Here is a 16697-nt window from a genome sequence, read left to right as displayed (position 1 = left end):
ATGCCACCCACACATACCACCTGATAAGGCAAGAGCAGGAGAGGGATGCCACCCACACATACCACCTGATAAGGCAAGAGCAGGAGAGGGATGCCACCCACACATACCACCAGGGAGAGAGCAAGGGCAGGAGAGGGATGCAGAAGCTCCTGGTGGAGTTGCCGGCTCCGGCAGGCTTTCCTAGCGTAATGGTTAGGTGAGGTGGGAAACTCTGTGGGCTGCTGTGTGCGCTCCTTGGGTCTAACTTTTTTCTGGAGAAGACTTCATGGCTCACCAACTTAGCCTCTCTGCTTCCTGGACCATCCCTGTGGTCGTTCCAAGGAAGCAGAGCAAAGAGGATGTGTCACTTGGGTCCTGGGAGGTCTCTGGGGCATCAGAATCCAGGACAGGACTGTGTGGCTCCCTCTGTTTGGCCACTGAAAACCAAAAACCCTGGCCTATTTGTATTGTGCCTGTTGGCCAAGAGAGATCCGCTTAGTCACACCTCAGCTCTGGTCCCTGCCTCCAAACGTGTGGCCCAGACACATCAAGAGGCTGCCGCTCGCCTGAGCGACCCCGCTCTGTGCTGCCCGTCGTCCCTGTGCCAGAGTCAGAGCCAAAGATCCTCTAGAGCCAGACCTAGGGGGCGCTACGCTGAGAGTCGGAGTGCGGTGCGGTTGGTCCGAGTTATCTGGTCTGGGAGCCCGCCTGCCCCTGGATAGAGTGCCAGTGCTCTGTGGACCAGAGGCGGCGGGCCTAGGTGGCTGGTCAACTTGGCGGTGGCCAGGCCCTGAGTCTGCTGACCCTGCTCTAGGGTGGACATGGGCCTCTGCATGGGTGAGCCGCGTGCATAGGAGAGCTGGTATCCCAGTCAGTGGGGAAGGGGCAGCCGCATTACCCAGAGAAGGCCCCCGGGGGCGGCGGTGGGCGTTGGAGAAATAGGCGCTCAGGGCAGCCCAGTAGATTTGTAAGCAGATTTTAAGGCGTGGTGGAAAGTTCGCCTGCTTATTATTACTGTTATTAATTGGCAGTTGCCTAAATATCAGAGAGTAGCGTCTCGAGTGAAAAAGATAGAGTCTGCCTTTCTCTCCCCCAATGGCTCCTTAACTCCTAGTGCTCCTGCCCACCCCCTGGGGGCATATTTACATAAGGAAGAGATTAAACAAGCTCCACAGCGTCCTCATTTACAATTTGATTTCTTGGGAAATCTTCAGTGATGTCCCGGCTCTGCGCCGGCTGTCTCGGATGGAGAGGAGGAAGCTCTAGCACTGGCGTCCTTCTTTCCCCCACGGCCATCTTCGGGACCAGTCTTTGGTGTCCAGGACCAGGCGGTGCAGACCCCTCACGCAGAAACAATGGGTGGCACTGTGCCTTTGTCACCTGCCTTTCAAAGTGACCATTCTCTGCTCCACAGATGGAGGAGGTTGGGGGCTTCACCTGACCAGCACCGCGGGGACCTGGCCGGACCTTCTACCCAGTCTTGCGCCCTGATGTACGAGTCTTGTTAAACACACATTAGGATTTCAAACCTTTCCCCACCGGACCTGGAAAGCCCTCCCCACCCCATGCTAGGCGACAGCAAAGCAAATGCTAGACAGTCCCTCGAGGCTGAGATGTACCGTGGTTGGGGGGAACTGCAACCCAGGCAGCCCTGGGCTACCCAGTGGCCGGCTCCCTAGGCCCCGCCCCTGAGCGCCGGGCCTGCGGGCTGCCTCTGGTGACCCGGGGGCAGAGAGGAGCCCACACAGGCCATCCCCCCTACCCCTCCCCCGCCCCGGGGCTGCTGGGAGAGCTGAACTCTTGGCTGGGCCAGTGGAGTCCTGCCAGGGAGCAGACACAGCGAGTGACTCTGAAGAAAGCCGGAAAGGAAATGCCCGGGAGGAGAGGACACGGAGAACTCCCATGCTCAGACCAGTCCCCTGCCGAACCAGCGTGGCAAAGCCAGCGCCTCCTTAGAATGGGGTTTGCACTCCCAGAACGCTGCAGGCTGGGGAAGCGAGGCCCGGGAGCCTCCTGAGCGCCGACTGTGTTTTCCACAAACTCGGGGCAGAGGAGTGGACCTCAGTGGCCCTGCCGGAGTGACGGAGTGTCAAAGGAAGTGAATTTCATGCGTGTGTGCACGTGTAAATATTTTATAAACTCCCCTTAATTAACCAGATCATTTCCATTATGCCTCCAATATGATCAACAGCAAGCGTGCGAGGGTTTTCCGGGTTTGTAATTTGATGTCACCAGACGGTTGCTCGGGGGCAGAGGCACCATCGCCGTGCCAGCTGCACTTGGATGTATTTGTTTTTCTGCCTTGTTCCTGTAGGGCTCCATTATGCAGTTTTTAATTAGTTTGCGTTTGTATTTCACCCGTCCCAAATCAATGCCATCCCGAAGCGAGGCTATGTAAATTCTCGCTGTACAGGTGTAGCTGCCGCTCCGACGCAGGAGCAGACGTGTGCCTGACAAGCGGGAGCCGGGCTGCCGGGCTGCTACTGTCAGCGCTCCGAAGCCGGAAGAAAGGCGCGGATCGCAGCCAGCCTGGACTTCTTCCCCCAGAGCCGCAGGGAGGCTGGTGGGTCGGCCACAGCGCAGTGTAAGGGACAAAATCACTCTCCATTCTGCTCAAGTTCTTGGGTCTTTGGGCCAACGCTGGCCTCCGGGCTTCCCTCCTCCTGGCGCCTTCAGGGCGGGGCTGACCCGCTGGCTGTTCCCTCCTGCCCCAGGCCTAGCACGTGAGAAATAGCCGGGCGACTTCCTGCGGGTTCCTAACCCTAACCCAGGGCGCAAAGCCGAGCCTATTCTGAGATGTCTAGATGTGACTGCAGTCTCTCCCTCTTGCAATGACATCTGTGAAGTGCTTGAGAATCTATTCTTCCAGCCACTAGAGGATTCTTTTAAAGCTTTCTTCTTCTTTTTCGAATAAGAGATTGTTCTCTTTAACTAGGCCACATAGAAATTATAATTCAATAGCAGTGTGTGTTTAATTTGAGTAATCTCACTTGAATTTAATTACCTAAGGAATTATTTGTTTAAAAGGTAGAAGGTCCTGTTTGCCAAGAACTGTACAGACCTGATAAGAACTTCAGTTATAGGAATTTTTGGGTTTAAAAGCAGGCATGTTAAGGGTTACATTTTAACTCTTTGAGTCTGTAACTGTTACTGTCCTCACGCAATAGCTAAGATGTCTAGGGTCTGTGCTGGACTGCTGATAACTAACTCGCTCTGGCCATTACAGCCTTTGCCCACGTGTATGCACAGGTGGTAATTCACTTTGCTACTTCATATCCTCCGGCTTTTTGTCCTGCGAGCCTATTTTATCTCGAAGCTTATGTCATGTTACTTTCACTGCTGTTTTACTTCTCCTGGTGCAGGTCAGAACAGTTGTCTTGTAGAAAGCTGCTTTCATGTGCACTCTTTACAAGGAAGGCCAGTCAATCGACTGGTCCTCTTGCCCCTGGTGCCCTGGAAGCCTGCTCAGCAGCTCCAGATGGCACTCACCCTAACAGCAGGACGTCCTCCCCAGGGCTTATCTGAACTGGTGGGAATGGAAGTCACCATGTACATCTCCTATTACATCTCAGCCCTCAGTTCCTAAGCAGTGGAATGACTTCCTTTCCTCTTGTTTTCCAAAAGAGTACAAACAACTCCTAGGCATGCGATCCTATGATAGGCTCTTTGGCAAACTTCTCTCCAGAAATTGCCAATAGTTGGTGCATCTAATGCAGACCAGGTTTTTTCTATTCCTGCATGATGGAATTTCAGCAGGGAATTGCATATATGGGGCTGGAGAGCACCAAGAGCTTTCCCCTCTCACTGCACAGTGTAAAGAAAGTACGAAAGGAAAATACCTCAAATCATCTGATTGAATTTCACTGTAGTTTTTATTAATATTTTAATGATCAAATTACTTAATTTCAGGTTTGGGCACTTTTCATCACATGAATATTTAATGTTAATATAATGTTTGACAGAGTAGGATGGGCTTATAAGAAAAATACAGAAGTTTGATATGAATTATTTTCTGTTTCTTTTTTATTTTTATCATAGCCGTGTATTTTGAAATTGATGCTCTAAGAACTAATATTGGTTAAATTATCATGTAAACTTAATTGTATTCAATGTGGTTACGGTGGCATCTTTCTCACAAGGAGTCAGATCTACATGAATGCATATTTAAAGCTTATTTATGCATTTACTTTACATATTCTTCCAAATAACAACTGACAGTAATAATCAGAGTGGATGCGAAGGACTACATTTCTCAGATCTGAGCAAATCCAAGCACGATTTCCTAATAAAACTTTCAAAGGAAATTATATGTGTGGGACGGAAGAAGGAGAAAATAGCAAATGGCATATTTGTGTTGGACGCTCCCAGAAATGTTTGACATTTACATCAGATGATATTTATTTCCCAAGACTTTGTATCAACCCTCAACCATTTATAATATGAAAGATTAAAGCCACCTACAAGAAATTTCTTTTAAAAATCTATTAAGGAATATATCTCCACAAAGTACATCCTATATAGGCAGTTTAGTGCGTTCCAGGTTTCGAATGGCTATGCACCAGACTTAGTGGGGCAATAGGTTAAAAATCTATTATTAGACTTAGAGAACTGGCTCAACAAAATTGTCTAAGAATTTCAAAGGTTAACCGACATCAGAAATTTGGAGAGAAGTTTTTGTAAAGTTCTGAAGGTATTAAGAGTCTACTGACATTTTCCTAGACCAAACTCATAGCAAATTGGGGGCATGAAATGTCTAAAGGGGACACTTAAAATGCCCCTGACCCAGGGATTCTTTGTTTTTCTTCATTTTTTTTTTTTTTGACTGGGACCTGGGTTTGAACCCGAAGCCTCCATTATATGTAGTTGGCCCCCTATTCCATTAAGCCATAGGTGCTACCCAACCCAAGGATTCTTCATCTGTTTTTGATCTGACCTTGCCTCTGACTCATCTGTCATCCAAACTGAGTTTCAGAGCTGGGGCTGAGGATCTGCCAGCCCCACCACCCTTTCCCAGCTCCATGGGTGTGTGTGTGCCTGGGAGAGGTGGGAATGGCATGGGAGAAGGAATCTTTTTCTCTCTCAGACACTGTTCCAGAGTGGACATTGGCCCACAGAACATGACACGTCATGACCAAGGAGGAGGCCAATCACTGAAATTCCTATTCTCTGACTTTTGTATTTTCCTAGGAGCTCTTCCCCAGCTTCTGCATGTCAGGGCCCACCCCAGTGTCCCCATACTGGTGGTAGGCCTCTGGGATGTGTCTTCAGTGCCACCTCTAAGGCTCCCTCTACTCTCCAGTCCTACAGTGAGAATCTATAGAGCCAGTGGTCCCTTCTCTTGGGAATGAGCTGAGTGGCTGGCAGGAGAATGTGGCTTTTGATTTGACCTCAGTTGCCTGTTAATTGATGGAGATAGGTTAACTTGATCTCTCTGCCCTACAGGGAACATTTACATTTTAACAAAGGGTCTTAGGTGCCTTAAACCAAAGCTCCTAGGGGACCCCACACTTTTGATGGTAGTCGGGGAGGGAGAAGGGGTTTCCTAATAATCTCTGTTTGGAGAAAAGAGGCTTCCCACAGCCTCCTCCATCACTGTCCTTCTCAGATGCTGCTTTTGGTAGAACCAGGTTCTGAGGAGCCTTGCAGAACCCAACTGGCGATTAGTGTGCTGGCACAGCTGGAACGCAGCACCCCAGACTAGGCGGCTTAAATAGCAGAGATTTATTTTCTCACAATTCTGTAGGCTGAAAATCAAGATCAAGTTGTTGGTGGAGTTTGCTCTTTCCAAGGCCTCGCTCCCCAGCCTGTAGACAGCTGTCTGTGTCCTCAAACGACCTTTCCCCTGTGCGCAGAGATCCCTGGTATCTTTCTGTGTATCCAAGTTTCCTCTTTCTGTAGGGTCACCAGTCAGATTAGACTAAGACCCCTGCTAAGGGCCTCCTTTTAGCTTAGTCACCTCTTTAAAGGCCTCATCTCCAAATACAGTGACATAAATCTGAAGGTCAGGGCTTCAGCGTATGAATAGGGGCACCACACAGACCACGACTCCCTGACTCCCTTTGTGGCCACTCACCCCCACCCCCACACACACCAGCAGTGTCCATTCCCTAGCCGTGTTATCTCCTGTGCCATGAGGTAGCCTTTAGCTTTGGGACAAGCCTCTTATTCAGAAAGAAACTCTAGAGTTTCCCCTCTTCATTATTAAACAAAAACAGATCATGTTTAAGGGAAATATATTATTTTGTATATTCACACTGTTCAATATTGGTTATTATCAAAGGTTAAATTTGCCAGCTGATTCAGTTTATTCATTTGGGTTTGGTTCTTGGATTTGCAGAAAGCTCACTTGAGAACATGCGTTTTGACCTGGGCCCCCGACGTGGGCCCCCAGGCAGCCAGCAGTCCAGGTGCCTCTGTGCTGCACCAGCTCCAGCCGCGGATGTTGTCGGCGCTATCTTGACATCATTTCTGGCAAGGAACTTTAGAAATGATCAGTGAAGCCCCATTTACTGGTTTTGCAAAAGAGAAAACCGAGAGTAGTGAAGCCCATCATGTCGCCCCCTGGGTCCCAAGGTCAGGGCTTAGTGGTTTGTACACTGAGCCTGGCCAAGAAAGAATGGCCATAAAAACAGAAAATGTGAATCGTCTCCTGCCTTTCACCAGCTGCTGCGCCTGGCGGCCAGCAAACGCATTACTGCCGTGGCACGATGGCGCAGGCAAGGGACCAGTGATCACGTTACCAAGGGAAGGCCTCTGACATTATCTCTAGGCTTGAGTTAAGTGGTTTGTCTAAGGTCGCTGGGTGAGTGAGTAATAAATCCAGGATTAGAACCTTGGCACCCCGTCCAGCAGTCTGTGCTGGCCAGGCAAACTGACCTGCGGCTGTCCTGACATCGCCCTCCTCACACCCTCACCTCCTAACCCTGAGCACCCCTCTCTCCTGTTCCCAGGCACAGCTCATTAGGTTATGGGGACCCCCAGCAGCATGGCCTGTTACCAGCCCCCCTCAGCTTCTCTTTCCCCTTCCTCTCTCCATCTTCCCTCCACATCCTCCTGTCCTTCCCTCCTTCCTTCCTCCTGTCCTCTTTATTCATTTATTCATTTAAGCCTTTGTGGATAACCACTGTAAGAAACAGTCTCTTAGGCTGTGGGGAAGCTCAGATAAAGCAGGCAGTTGTCTGACTATCTAAGATGAACGTGTAAGTTGGACAGGTGAAACTTACAGGCACCTGGTTATTCTGAAGGCGACAAGAAGCAGTGAGAGAGATTTGCATTATTGCTCTTTTGTCTCCCAGCTTCAAATCCCCGCTCTGTGCCATGCCAGGGCTCTGTAACCCCATTTCTGTGCAGCCAGCTTCCCTCTGGGAGCCTGTCAAAAGGGGGGGTGGGGGAACCTGCAGGGCTGGCCGAGAGCCCAGCACCAGCCCAGTGGCATTGCTGCCCCCCAACCCTGAGTTGGGTCTGTCCTCTTTTTGTTACTTCTTTTCTCTGGGAAGGTGACTATTCTCTGCACTTGCCTCTGCCACATCTTCTCCCTGTCTTTCTGCCTTTTCAGTTAACTAGTTGAACATTCATTACAATGTATTAGTTTGCCATTAGTTTGTCTGTATAACAAAGTACACAGAAAGCGTATGGGTGGGGGGCTGAAACAGCAGGGCGATACTGTCTGGAAGCTCTGGAGGCTTTAACACATACCCAGGGGTCATCAGGGCTGGGTCCTCTGAAGACCCTGTCCCCTGCCCTCTGGAGGTGGCTGCCAGTCTGGGTGTCACTCGGCTTGTAGGTGCATCTCCTTGGTCTCTGCCTTCATCCTCAGGGGGTGTCTGCCCCACATGTCTGTGCCTAGTACCCTTCTTATGAGGACACCAGTCACCTTGGATCAGGGCCTGCCCTCTTCCTGTCTGAGCCCACCCTTACTGACTGCATCAGCAACAATGCGACTTCCAAGTAAAGCCACCATCCCAGATGCTAGGGGTTAGCGTTAGGTGCACACAAGTCAGCCCGTAACAGTATCCAGTTAAAAATGTTAATTTTTTTTTAAATCTAAAAGACTGGCATAGTTTCTGTCTGTGAATAGACTGTAGCTGATATAGGGGCTGTAGACTTTAGGCTTCAGAGGACAGAGGGATTAATTCTGTCAGGATGGAGAGAGTACACACACAGGCCTGGGTAATGACTTGGATTTGGGCAGAGAATATGACGGGCACTTTGCAGTCTCCACCAAGTCTTGGGAACATGAGGGACTGGCTAGGGGCTTCCACTTCCTCAAAGTGGAAGGCAGTGTGGGGACACTGTGGCCTTGTCCACGTGGACTTCTGCAGCACAGAAACAAACCCAGACTTTATACTCTGGGCAATGAAGAGTCATCAAAGCTACCTCAGCAGGGCGAGATTTCATGTTCAGGGGGACATCCTGAAGTTTGAGTTCATGGTGTGTGGCTGGGAAGAGCCCTGGCCTCAGAGGTGGACCTCAACTCCAACTGGTCCCACTGACCACATGTGATGGGCATCTCTGTTCTCCTGACCCAAGCCCTCCTGAGGGAAAGAGAGGGGACCCCTGGTGGGGACAGGACATGCCAAGAACCTTGTGGATGTTTTTCTTGGAAACACAGTCAAGAGCTTTGACAGGTGGGTCTGAGGAGCTCAACTTGGAAGGGCAAGGGGACTCTTTCCCCCTGTTCTTAAACCGAACCACTCCAATATCCTCATTTTACGTATTAAAACTCAAGATAAAATTTTGTTTGAACAAAGGATTTTTGTGCCTAGATTTGAAAAATCACTGGAGTGTATGATTGTCAGAGTTCCGATTCTATTATCTCCAACTGATTTGATGATGCATAAACCTCTAAATGTTTGTGAGACCTATTGTGTCAGCACTTCTCCTAAAGGGGTCAGAGTCAGTGAGTCCTCTGCAGATACAACCTAGGTGTACCCCGTTCCTGAATTCTTAAGCATTTTATTGATTCCTATGATACATAAAATGTCAAATTAAAGAGAAACCTGGAATGACAAAATGAACAAGGAAAATAATGTTATTAAGTAATTACCATTATTATCACTACAATATTGATGTAAATAATCTACTTGTAAGCCTTCCCCTGGCATCCAGACATTCAGGCCATATCTCAAAGCCTGAGTTAATAATCTCACCATGAGGGAGGACAGGAGCAGTGGTTATAAACTAGAATAACTAGAATAACAATTCTCCTGTGTTACATCACAGAACTACCAGCAGACTGTACAGGGGGTGGGGGAAATTCAGTATCTCAGGAGAAAGCAGTGGACTTGGTCTGTACTGTAATGCAGGATAAGAAGCCTCAAAATATACTATCTGCAATCTGGAGACTCAGGAAAGCCAAGAGGGTAATTCTAAGTCCAAAGATCTGAGACTCAGGAAGGTCCCTGGTGTAAATCTCAATCCAAAGGCAGGAGAAGACCCGTGACCAAGGACAAGTGAGAAGCAAAGGGGGATAAGTCTCTTCTTCTGTTTAAGTCCTCAGTGGACTGGACGGTGCCACCAGTGGGGGTGTCACTAGTGGGGGTGTCACTCCACTAGTCTGAGCCCACTGCCTCAAATGGTGGTCTCACTGAAACACCCTCAAAGAGGCATCCAGAAATAGTGATGACCGGGACACCCCATGGCCCAGTCAGGTGAGCACATAAAATTAACCCTCACAGTGCCTGACACCTGAAAGGCAAATCTGAACAGTTCCCAAAGGCTGGATTAAAATGTGTTGGACTTGGCTGCTCAGTGATCCTCCTTATACCCCGCCTTCCCCATCCCTAGTCTGTCCTCCTCTGGACGTGTTTTCTCCCATAGTAGCTAAGGGCTTGTTGCAATTCACCCTTTCCACAGTTGCCTGCAGCCACAAACTCTGAACTGTCCATATGGCTCAAAAAACTCTTTGAGATCTGTGTCTCACACTTTCCCAGTTTAAGTCCTTAGAATTGCCTGCTGAGATTGCGGCCAGGACCCCCGGCTCATCCTCCTTCCATCATTCTTTTATTCTCTGGTGTACTATTCATTTGGCCATCACAGTTACATTCGTTTCAGTTTCATTACCCTGCTGAGATGTCCTTGGTTTTGTCTCGGCCAAAGAGAGTTGAACCCCCTTACATATCGTATATCAGGCTTCGTGGTCAAAATGTGATCAGGTGAAGCTTGAAGGCAGTGAGCACCTGTGGGTTTATTCTCTTCATAGCCTACAAAGTTTATTTTAATGCAATCTCATTCTTTCTTTAGAAGAGGGGAGTATTGGTGAAATGTGGGGTTTTGATGAAATGTGGGATTTGCCTGGTTCTGGCATCTATTACTGTTTATCACGTCCACTTCCCAACACACAATTCTCAGACCAGAATTGGCTTCTCCTGTTCAAACCTATCTCTTATTCCCTCACGTTCAAAGTCTAGGAGGAAAGCCCATATATTGTCCTAGAATTCCAAAATGTCATAATCCGCTGGAAAACATGTTAAAATTCCTGAACGCTGCCCAGAGATGTTCTGATTCATTAGGTATGGAGTTGGGTCCAACATCTGAATTTTAAATAAGTGGACAAGGTGACTGGAACTCAGGGGATTGATAAGACATTTCATGAAATGACATCCTGGACACACTGTTTATCTCTCAACCCAAGGGACACCAATTCACTATGCCAGGGACTCCTAAATTCAGCTTTGGAGCCTGACCGCAGCACCCACCATCACAGAAACCATCACTCCTGAAGGCTCCCCTTTGTCTTCTGCTCGCTCTCCGTCCACCTGCCCCCCCATGTATTTTTTCTTTTGCCCTCTACAAGCCACAGTGTTCTCATCAGCTCTGGTCTACCTGGCATCTCAGTCTGTACATCCATCCAGAAATCCTCATCCTCACCCTGAGCTTGAACCTGGGGCTCCCAAACCTATATCTTGAATGTGAATCTCAGCCAAGAGTTACAGACCCCAATATCCACTCACATTTGACTGGCCAGCATCTGATGACCTCAGACACACCTGCCCCTCTTCCTGTCTCCATGAGCCCAGAGAGAGACGCCATCACAGGGGAAGCCAGCCTGACGTAGGTGCCCTGCCAGAATCTTTCTTTGACTTAAAATGATGTCAACCACAGGCTGGGCTATTGCCAGGGTTTCCAGAAAGACCCCTCTGCCTTCAGGCTGGATCCATTTCATGCACCTTCCTTTCTGTTCTGAGAATGATCTTTCTATCACATAACTGACCAAATCCTTCTTGTTGAGATAATAGTAATGGAATTTTTCCTCATTTCCTACAAAGTAAGTCCAAATGCCGAGAAAGGCATGAAGAATTCCAAATCATCTGCCTTCCTGGCTTGTCCCTGTGCTACCCTAGGGCCTACCCTAGGTGCTTCCTGGATTATCTGGTTACATTTTCCTGCACATGAGCTTCTGCCACCTCCTCTTGCCTGAAGGTCAGTTTCCCTTCCCACCCCGGCTGCGCTGGGCTGTTGCTCACCTGCAATCACAAGGACCTCCAGCCCACCCCCGGGGCTCTGGGTGGAATCACAGCCTCGGGCAGGCAACTCAGAAAGACGCGACATATTTGCCTACACCTCAATTTTTTCTCTGAATGATGAGAGCCTGTTTTTCTGACACATGTGCAGATTCTTACCACATCTGAGAACCACTGCTGAGGACACAGAGCATGAACATGCTGTGGTTTATTTGATTAACTCCAAATTAACGGGCATTTAAATGGCTCCTAATTGGTCATTAATGCACACAGGGCTCGGGGGGCTGTCCTTGCACACACATTTTATGTCCTGTGTGCATGATTCTTTGAGGCATCTTTCTGGTAAGGCTCCAGTGGGAGGAGAGTCCATATCCCCCATGTGGTTGTTGGAGTGGTTATTCTGCCCAAGACCTGGTAGGATAAGCCTCCCTGGGCTGGTACCTCCTGGGGTGGGAACCACTGGACCTTGGAGATGCGTCATCAGCTGGGGGCTGTGTCTGCCACATTCACTGGGCAAGCCCAGTGGAAGTGCCAACAGTTCCAGATACCAGGGAGTACCTTACAGGAAGCCACCCCTGGAAAGAAGTACAAAGAGAGGATGCTTCCTGAGGGTGGCAGGATGGATGCCTGCCACTGCCAGGGGTGTCCCAGGCCAGCCCCACTGAGGCCACAGCTGAATGCCGAGGAACATAGGATTTCATGGGTCAAATGGGCCACATGTCCTGTGTCTAAGTACATAGGCTACAGGCACCTCTGCTCAGCGTCCTGTGGGAGAGCCAACTCAAGAAGACACCCACAACCCAGTGTGGGGAAGAGATGCCTCTGGAGGCCAGCCACTGCCCAGCCACCAGCAGGACACTGGAGAGTGTGTACTTGGGAAGAGGGATCATTCTCAACTAGGAGGAGCCATCCCTGGAGAATCTGAGCGGGTGGTACCCTGGGCTGGGGCATGTTTGCAGGATAGGTGGCAGGGGTTAGGGAATTCCCCTGAGGTCATCCCTGCTGCTCCAGAGGCACTTAGGGAATCTGCACCCATGGACACCAAACAAGTCACTCTGGCAGGGGACAGTTCCAGACTATTTTACAAAAACCAAGTGTTTTTTTTTTAATCTATTTCAAATGTTTACTATTCAATATTTACTAATTCAAACTTTAATTTTTTTCACTGAATTGTCTAAAATATAAATGGCTTAATTCATGTTGAGCTTGGACTTGGAGCTTGGTGACTTCTTTGCTCCTGGTTTTCAGAGTGGCTGTCATTCCTGCTGCCTGTGTTTGTTACCAGGCCTGCTTGGTCTCCTGGATGAAGCAGGGTATCTGTTGGTGAGGGCATGTTGTAAGGACAAATTCACAAAGCAGGACAATGTGGATGCAACTGCTGTTCCCAGGACAGGTGTCTACCCCCACACCTGTCCCCCAGCACCTGCCGAGGGACCCACAGGGAGGGGCAGGGGAGAGCTGCCCACTGTAAATACTCATGGCCACACCCTTAGAGGGTCAGTCAGTCTTGAGGCATCAGTCCAGCTGATTTGACAAATGCAGGGTGTCCCTACCATGTGGTCTCCTTACTGGTCTCACTACTGCACCAAGACCTGAGTGGACTTCCCACCACAAATTGCAGTGAGATTGGGCTAAAGGGGAGAGGCAGAGGAAAAGCTCAGGATGACCAAGGACAGCCACCAGGGCACCACGCTTTGGCAGGGATGGTGAGAAGGAGGGTGAGCTCAGCATCCCACCTCCTTTTGCCTGGTCTCTGCCCCTGGACGGTCCTGACCTGCATGTCCCTGGCTTTGGCCACAGCAAGAGATGGATCCTTCCACCCTAGTGTGGCCCGGAAGTCACACCCCTAAAGGAATCTGTTATGTCGTGAGAAGTTCGGCTTCATGTGGCAACATGGAGGACCCCGAAATGCTCGTTAGTGCAGTCCAGGTTCCAGGCCCTTGGCACGCTGTGCTCCTGCACCTCACTGTTCTGAAATTCTCCATTCAGAATGAGAAGTTACCTGGTATTTTTATTTCCTCTGCTCCGGGAATGCCCCCAACAAATAAGGGAGCACACGGTGGGGTGTTTCTCTCCGAGATCTCCCCTCCTGTGAGTGTTTTCAGACTTAGGCGGCAAAGCTCAAGTGAAGCATGTCCTTACCATGTTGGGAACTGGCTTGAGACCTGGTACTCAGCGGGTCCTTAAATACCACAGAAAAATGTGCCCGGGGCTTCATAAAACACTTAACATAGTGTGAAAAACGACTTCTTTGGAATTACCTGTGTGTTGAAAACTTAAACCTCAAGGACTTGCCGCTGAGGACTTTGGCCCCAGTCTTGTGTGTATGGTGCCAAGGGCGCACACGGCCTTTCCTCCAGGAGGGTTACACAGCAGCTGAGAGACTTTCCCTGAACAAATATTTACATGGTGATGAGCACAAGTGAGACTTGGGGCCGGGCTTTGGAGCCAGAATTTGGGAGCTTCGTGGGCTCAAATGTGAACTTGGGAAAACCTGCGTACTGACATTGAGGGTACTTTGAATTCCCTGAGGAGAGATCTGGTGGGCAGGGTGCCCCACAAAGGGCTCCCAGAGGAGCGGCCAGTTCCGGGTATGTTAGTGAGGCTGCCTTGCCAGGCATGGTCAGCACCTGTATCCCCCACACCTAGGAGTGGGGCAGTGCCGGGGGGTCCTCGGCTCAGGGCTTCAGACACTCAGGTGGGGAGGAGCTGGCATCTGGCTTTGGACAAAGCAAGTTCTCTCACAGTTCTGGAGGCTGCAAGTCTGAAATGAAGGTGCCCACAGGGCCACAGTCTCCCTGCAGGCTGGGGGAGAATTCCTCCTGCCTCATCCAGCATCTGGGGGTTCCGCCTCCTCCTCACCGCCTTCTCCTGTGTGTCTTCCTCTTGTGTTTCTCATAAGGACACTGGTCACTGGATTTAGAGGCTGCTGGGAGAATCTATAGCATTTATAGATGAGCTCCTATAGGAGTTCATTTATGGAGTTCATTTATGTTGAACTCCTTTAATCATATCTGCAAAGCTCCTTTTCCCAAATGAGGTGACATTCACAGATTCCAGGGACGCTCAGTCCACCCTAGGGCTTACCACCTGGACCTTCCAGCTGTTGCTAGGAGTGGGTTTTGGACAAACTCGTACTGAACAGGTGAATGCGGACACCTGTTCCCTCCATGCAGACCACAGTCTGGGTCTTCTGGAGGGAGAGAAGGTTCTATAGCTCTGGGGTGTCTATGTGGTAACCTGAAGACACTCTGAGTGAGGCCTCAGAGCTGTGACAGCATCTCCTGGCAGTCCTGAGTGAGGGCGGTGGGAAGGGCCCTTTAGCTCCCTGAGCTCAGGGGCCTGGGAGCCTGCCTTCTCTGCCCCTCACTGGAGAAGCTGTGAGGAATTGCTGCCTGCCCCACGAATTAGTGCTTCCTTTTAACTTTCCTGGTATTCTAATCACACTGCAGACTTGGACAAAAGACTTCTTTTAACTCCTTACTTGCCTGGCATCATCTTAGGGTGTCTAACCATCTCCCCACTTTTCCTTTGCACACTGAACATCTCTGCTTTGCAAATCACCAGATGTCAGCGCCCAGTCTGGTGCATGGTGAGCTGGAGAGACGCTTTTTGATGTGCCTTTTTACTTCAGTGCTGATTCAGTGCTGTCTGAATCATGATTGATCCAATTAAAGAGGTTGAAACTGCCAGGTTTTAATGTAGTTTAATTAAAGCCACCCTCATTAAGGACACGAGAGGAAACCGGAGCCCTTTTAAAGCTGCTTCAAGTGCTGCTGCCAACTGCAGACTTCTCAAATGGTCCAGAGCCACTTTCATCCTGGCGCTCTGCAGCACACTGGGGGTGTCTGTGCTCTCCGCTGGGTCAGGTACTGTGGCCTGTGCTAGACAAAGGTGCCCTTGACAGACAGAGCCCACTAGATCATGGAAACCTCAACTGAAAGGACATGCAGGGACAGATATTGGCAGATATGACCACGAGGTGCTCAGGTGAGATGGTCGGGCACCTTCGGCCCACCACAGACACAGGTACAGCAGCGCTCCTGCTGGAGACGCCTGGCCCCCTCCCCTCCTCCCTCCACTTCTCTGTGCAGTTCTGTTGTCAGGGAGGCTCTGTCCACATGTTCCACAGAGACCAGGGCCTCTGAGCTTGTAAACGGCCAGTTTCCTGACTGTCGAATGCCTTGACCAGCTGAGCATTCCCCAACTAGGACCTAGGACAGAATGGGACCTGGCACCGAGTCAGGGTGCCTTCGCCAAGTGAAAGGGTGAGAGAAAGGGTGTTGTTCTCTGCACTCGGCCTCTGCGGTCCCCATGTGTCAGGCTGCTTCGGATCTGTCACTTTTTCGATCACCAAGAGAGCATTTCCAGCTGCTCCAGTAAAGTCAGTGCCCTCTCCTGGTCTCTTCATTGAATATTAGATGCTTGTTGCAATGCTACTAATAGTCTACCTGGTAACTAGTTATTTGCAGAAGTATGAGTATATTAGCTTGGATTCATTTGATTACCAGCAATAAAATGTCTGATTATTCCTGGCTTGAGGAGAACAGTAAATCCACAGCACACAGACAAAGCCTGAGGTCTGCGGCTCCATTTGGTGCAGGGCTGCGTGCTGTTGTCAGTGTCCAGCACCTTTCCATTTTCCTCCTTTGCTATCCTCAGGATGTTGGTGTTGCCTCATGGCTTCAAGACGGATGCCACAGCCCCAAACATCACATCCTCACTCAAACACATTCCAATAGAAACTCAGGCAGACAGAAACACATTACTATGTGTAACTAGAAGAATAATCCTTCCTAAGAGTTCTCCAACAAAGAGTGTGACCCCACAGTGAGCACGTTGCCACCTGTTGGGGCAGTGGCCCTTATCTCTGCTCACATACTGAAACGTGGTCCATTCTTCACTCTCTTTAGGCTGCACGTGGTCCTGTGATGTTTGGAGCAGTGACAGGTGAGCACAGGAGCACACGTCAGTTCTCAGAGCAGTCTTCAGGGAAAGTGCCGTCAGTGCATACCTTCTTCTTCTGTCCTGATTATTCCCAAAGTCTGAGTTGAGAGGAAGCCTCTGCCAGCCTGGGCCCCTGTGTTTCTGGACAGACACATTAGGTATTTCTTACAGTGTTTCTGAGTTTTTAATTTTTTTCAATTCTTCATTGACAAACCATGAATATGTATATTCACAAAGTACAATATAATGCTTTCATCTGTGTACGTATTGTGGAGTGATGAAAGTTAATGAATGTATCCATCACCTTAT

This window comes from Otolemur garnettii, unplaced genomic scaffold (assembly GCF_000181295.1).
Source record: "Otolemur garnettii isolate 467f Iridium unplaced genomic scaffold, OtoGar3 scaffold00188, whole genome shotgun sequence".
NCBI classification, from domain to species: domain Eukaryota; kingdom Metazoa; phylum Chordata; class Mammalia; order Primates; family Galagidae; genus Otolemur; species Otolemur garnettii.
The sequence above is the reverse complement of the archived record's forward strand: the minus strand, read 5'-3'. Positions refer to the sequence as shown.